Here is a 6,000-nt window from a genome sequence, read left to right as displayed (position 1 = left end):
TGTGATGCCATGTTGTATTTGCACATATCGAGCATATTGTGTGTATTTTATTGAAATGCTTGGTATGTGTGGGATCTGACTATCTAGTTGTTTATCCTTGGTAGCCTCTCTTACCGGGAAATGTCTCCTAGTGCTTCCACTGAGCCTTGTTAGCTTGCTACTGCTCCGGAACACTTAGGCTGGCCGGCATGTGTCCTTCTTCGTTCCTGTGTCTGTCCCTTCGGGAAAATGTCATGCGGTGTCTGCCGGAGTCCTGTTAGCCTTCTACAGCCCGGTTTACCGGAGTCCTACTAGCCCAGTTGCTACAGCCCGGATTCACTCGCTGATGACTGACACGTTCGTTGCTGGGTGATGTATGCCTGTCCGTGTAAGTTAGTGCCACTTTGGGTTCACGACTAGCCATGTCTGCCCGGGCTCCTTGTCATATGGATGCTAGTGACACTATCATATACTTGAGCCAAAAGGCGCAAACGGTCCCAGGCCTGGTAAGGCGACACCCGTGGGAATACCGTGCGTGAGGCTGCAAAGTGATATGAGGTGTTACATGCTAGATCGGTGTGCCATTGAGTCGGGATCCTGACAGCAGCGTATTGTTTGGCCGAGGCCGGGCATGACCCAAGAAAGTGTGTCCGGACGAAGTTAATCGAGCGTGGTGGGTAAGTTGGTGCACCCCTGCAGGGAAGAGAACATCTATCGATAGCCTGTCCTACGGTAACGGACACTTAGAGTTGTATCCCGATCGATACAACTAGAACTGGATACTCATGATGAGAAATGGATTGAGATGAGAAATGAATAGTATGGCTCTGGGATTGCTTTCTCACAGGGAGTCGAGAAAGGACCTCTGGCCGAGGTTGATAACACTACTACTACTTTACTTTATGCTACTCTACTCCCTCCTGTTTGCTGCAAGATGGTGGTTTCCAGAAGGTGCTAATCTTTGATAGGACTAGCTTCTCCCCCTCTTATTCTGGCATTCTGCAGTTAGTCCATAGATACTACCCCCTTTCATTGATACCGATGCATATGTAGTGTAGATCCTTGCTTGCGAGTACTTTGGATGAGTACTCACGGTTGCTTTGCTCCCCTTTTTCCAGCTCTTTCCATTCTTCTCGGATGCTGCAACCAGATGGTGGAGCCCAGGAGCCAGACGACACCACCGACGACTGCTACTACCCAGAGGGTGCCTACTACCATGTGACGGATGCCGATGACCAGGAGTAGTTAGGAGCCTCCCAGGCAGGAGGCCTTGCCTTTTCAATCAATGTTGCTTTTGTGCTAGCCTTCTTAAGGAAAACTTGTCTAACTTATGTCTATACTCAGATATTGTTGCTTCCGCTGACTCGTTTGTACTCAAGCTGATGTATTCGAGCCCTCGAGGCCCCTGGCTTGTAATATAAAGCTTGTATTATTTTAATTTGTGTCTAGAGTTGTGTTGTGATATCTTCCCGTGAGTCCTTGATCTTGATCGTACACATTTGCGTGTATGATTAGTGTATGATTGAATCGAGGGCCTCACAAGTTGGTATTAGAGCCGACTGCTTGTAGGTAGCCCCCTTTCTAATTCCTGGCCAAAGTTGAGTCTAGTCATTGAAAATCTTTTACTAACATGGATGTGTGTCTTACGGACCCACGTCGCCATTGGGTGGTATTAGCATCTTTTATTCCTCGTCTTTACTCTGGGACTCTGTTCTCTCTCCTATTCGAGTTAAATGAATTTACTAACTACATTAGGTTCTCAAAACGACTTTCCCCGGAGAGCCCCTTCATTCCGAATGGTTTCCTGCTTCACCAGAAGACTTTGAAGATACTCTCCGATCTACTCCCGAGAACTTGTGTTCATTTATTTTGCAATCCCTTAACACTGTTGAATCCTTATGGCTAACTGCGTACCCTCGCCGTTCATACTTCCATCCATAGTTGTTCTTGTTATTAAAAGATACCTGAAAGTATTCGCCGACTTTCGAGGATCCTTTTTCTGACTGCCTTACAACTCTTTTCCACCTGAATACCCCTACGAATAATTCCTCACACTTATCGGGGATTCGTTCATCCCTAGTTGATTATATGTCTCACAAAATTCTTCGATTGTGATTCGATCTCCCAAAGATCCTCGGCAGCCTAGTGCTCCAAAAGTCTTGTCTGCCTGCATTATGGTTAAATCCATATGTCCAACAATATTCATTAACATCCTTTGTCATTGTCATCCTGAGCCTATTAATTCATTATGTTGCGATTGCTCGCATTCATTAGTCAAACCCTGAAATTTGACCTTCCTGCTCATACGTCATTCTGGACATGAGTTGGATCTCGGCCAATCATGTTCTAATTGATTGTCCACCTAGTTCCCTTCAACTTGAACGCCGAATTATTCAGCTGTTTCTATAATCTGATCTCATGCTGTCGGTGGGAAACGACACCTATGGGATCACTGAAATCTCTACTACGGTTGCGGGGCGCGGGGATCGTGAGAAGAGCGGGACTAGCAGACAACACAAAGGAGATTTACCCAGGTTCGGGCCGCAAAGATGGGTAAAACCCTACGATCCTGCTTTGATGGATGTATTTAGGTGATCTGGAGCTCTTGAACTAGCTCTGGGTGCTGCTAGGTTCGAAAGAGCCGGATCCCTCTCAAGTGTGCCATGGGCCTCCTTTTATAGGCGAAATGGGCTGCCACAGTGGCACACAGGAGGTGGAAAGTGCTACAGTGTTGTGAGCTTATCGCTGGTATTACAGGACAAAGTGCATTTAATGCGAGGCTTAGGTGTCCTTTCACTTTATCAGGGACGGGGGCGAGGCCCGTCCCGTCCGTCGCCGCTCCTCCTTGCTTCAACACGCGCCCTGGCCAGCGGTGCATGCGGTGCCATGTAGGCAGGCAGGCAGCTGAGGTGGAGCGGTGGTGGAGCCTCCATGAAAGGTTGTATGTTGCCACGCAAGTGCCTGCCCAGCTGGTTGGGTCAGCAGCTACATGCAAACGGCGACGGAGGCTTGGCTGGCGCTGGCCTGGCAGTGTCCATGCTGGTGCGCGTGGCGAGGGTCTTGTCGGGTGGCCCGGCAAGGGTCTTGCCGTGGCGCGCTGGCGTCCCCGGCAAGGATCTTGCCGGGGGTCTTGTGGGTTCCTTTGGTGACGATCTGAGTGAGGATTGCTGCCTTCTTATCCTCATTTGATCTTGACTATTCTTTGTCTTCACAAATATCTGCATGCCACCACGGAGGTGCCTCCCGAGCCTCGTCCCAATGCGCATGTCTAGCGTTGGGGGGCTCAAAGGTGGCTCACTCAGCTGGTGTGGGCGATCTGCCCCGGCAAGGGTCTTGCCGGGGCCGCTGAGGCTGCCCCAGCAAGGGTTCTTGCCGGGGGAACCTGCTTCATCCATCTGATCCTTGTGGCCTTGGTCCTCGTCGTTGCTTTGTTTGTCTTGTGCCTTCGGCTTCTCTCCGGCTTCCCTTTCCTGCCCTGTTATGTGTGGCCGTGGCGGGTGGCTCTGACTGCCCGTGCGCAAGTAAAGGGGTCAAAAGGAGAGGCCCTACTTTTGTACACCAACAGGAGCCCCCGGGCCTGGGCCATACATAAGCGCAGCACGTTGTTGGGCCAGGCCCAGAACGGTGCACGGGTAGTTGGGGCGGATTTTACCGTGGTAACTGTTCCGTCCGCTGCGCTTCTCCACGACCCGCGTTGAACGGGCGATGTGTGGGTCGTGTGCGCGTGCCTGACATGGGAGGCATGCGTGGGACAGCGTCCGCACGCATGCGTCGTATCGCAGTTAATGGGAAAGAAGGCGGCCCGCGCCTTCCCCATAAAAAGGAATAACCGCGGGCGCGCTGCTCACTTTACCCCCCCCCCCTCTCCTTGCGCCTTCCTCCAATCTCAGAACCGCCGCCCCCTTTCTTCCTTCTTCTCGAGCCTCTCTGCCTTCGTCCATTGCCGCCATGCCTCTGCCATCCCCTGCTCTCTCGCTTCCTGCAGCCGCCATGGGGCCTAAGTCCACCAACAGCAAGGGAGCGGCGAAGGACGCCGGGGTGTCGGAGCAGCCGGAGAGCTTGCTGGTGGTGCCACGGGCCCAGTCCGCCTACTTCCCCTCGATGGTCGGCGTCCCCGAGCTCCGGGAGATGTTCAAGGACTTGTGGGGAGTGAAGACGGGGGGCGAGAAGACGGGGCATCCAGCAACGCACGTCGTCCCTGCCAGCACCGATCCCTCCCCAAATCGGTACCCCTTCTTCTTCGACTATTTCTCCTGTGGGCTCTGTCCCCCCTTTTCTGATTTCTTCAAGGATATCATGCACACCTACGGCTTCCGCCTCTTGGATTTCACCCCAAATTATGTGGCGTGCATGGATCTCTTTGCACACCTCTGCGAGGGCTTCGTCGGGGTGCATCCCAGCACGGCGCTCTTTCGCCATTACTTCTCCCCTCGGATTCAGAAGGGGGGCACCATCGCTGGCTGCGTCGCCTGGATCCCGAGGGCCAAGGGGGCATACCCGGAGGGTGCCACAAAGGAGAGGTGGGAAGAATGGCGGGGCCTGTGGTGCTGGATTGAGGAGGAGGATCCGCCGGTATTCTGCGAGGTTTCCCAGAAGCCGTCTGTCCGTCGGGGCGATTGGGGCGATGTTGACGCCGACAACGCGAAGCTTATGATCGCCACCACCAGGATTCTTCAGCTCACCTAGGCCGGGCTCACCCTCGAAATGATCGGGGCAGACTTCATCCGCCGCTGAATTGCCCCTCTGCACGACAAGGGGAGGCCGGCCTGGCTCTTCGTGAACGCCGCCGACATCATGAGGCTCCGCCCTGGCCTCACAACAATCTGACGGCGCTAAGGCACGCCCATCTCTGCCAACGGATCTTCCAGCTCGAGGTTGATGATGAGGGCAAGGTCGAGCGGTCCTACAAGCTTTCTAGGGCCGCCACGAAGGCCGGCAAGGTCGACAAGGAGCCCGTTTTCAAGCTATCGGCGGGAGTGGTCCCGCTGAGCAACAACCCTCGCCGGAACGAGATCATTGCCATGATGCCGCTCTTCAACACGCATGGCCTTGACCCGAACTGGGTTGAGGCGGACGGGCTCACGGTGCAGGAGTTCTTCGACACCTTGCATCAGGTGTATGTCACCACCAAGCTGCAGCTTATCCAGGACACTTCTCTGGCGGAGCTAGACTATATCGCCGCCAGGGTGGAAGAGGCGAGGCTTGCCGAGGAGGAGGCAAAGCTTGTCAAGGAGGCCGGCGGCGCCGGCGGCATGGTGGACAAGGCCTCGGCGGAGGCGGAGGAGGGGGAGCTCGCCCGGTGGGCAGCAGCCGCTGGGGAGGCCAGTGGCGCCGACACCGGGGCTCCCCTCATTGAATACACCGCTGATGGGTCGGAGGAGGAGGAGGGCGAGGCGGAGAAAACCGCGACTGTCGATCCCTCGATCACCAGAAAAAGGCAAGTCCTGCGGCGGGCCACCTCCGGTGAGCCGGTTCGCCTCGTCCGGGCCGTGCAGCTGCGGCAAGCCCAGGAAGCGCCCGTGCGCCAGACGAGGGCGGTGGTGATGAAGAAGATGGTGAAAGTCGTGGCATCGAAAAAGAAGGCATCTGCTTCTTCATCGTCCAAGTGCGCCCGGACGCCATCGCCTCCCCCCTTGCCGGCAAACATCAGCGCGGGGATTGCTTTCGACTTCGGGCCTCTCAGCCTCGAGAGAGAGCCCGGGCCTCTCAGCCCGGAGAGAAAAACGAAAGCAACAGAGGAGGAGGAAGAGAACGAAGAGTAAGCTTCTGCTTTCCTCCCTCATTCCTTACACTTCCCCTGATGGCGTTGCTCACTTGTCTTCATCTTGCAAGGATGTGGAGACGCTGGCCCAGAGGATAAAGAGGGCCACAATTTTGGCGAGTGGCCAGCCCCTGGCAGGCACCTCCAGTACGCCACTGGTGGTGTCAAGCAGCCCGAACAGCAGCCCCCAGCCCAGCCCCCAGCGTGAGTCCATCACCTGCCCTCTATCAACATGCGTCATGCGCGATGCTTTAGCGTTA

The sequence above is a fragment of the Triticum aestivum genome, chromosome 6B (genome assembly GCF_018294505.1).
Source record: "Triticum aestivum cultivar Chinese Spring chromosome 6B, IWGSC CS RefSeq v2.1, whole genome shotgun sequence".
Classification (NCBI taxonomy): Eukaryota; Viridiplantae; Streptophyta; class Magnoliopsida; order Poales; family Poaceae; genus Triticum; species Triticum aestivum.
This window is presented reverse-complemented; position numbering follows the sequence as displayed.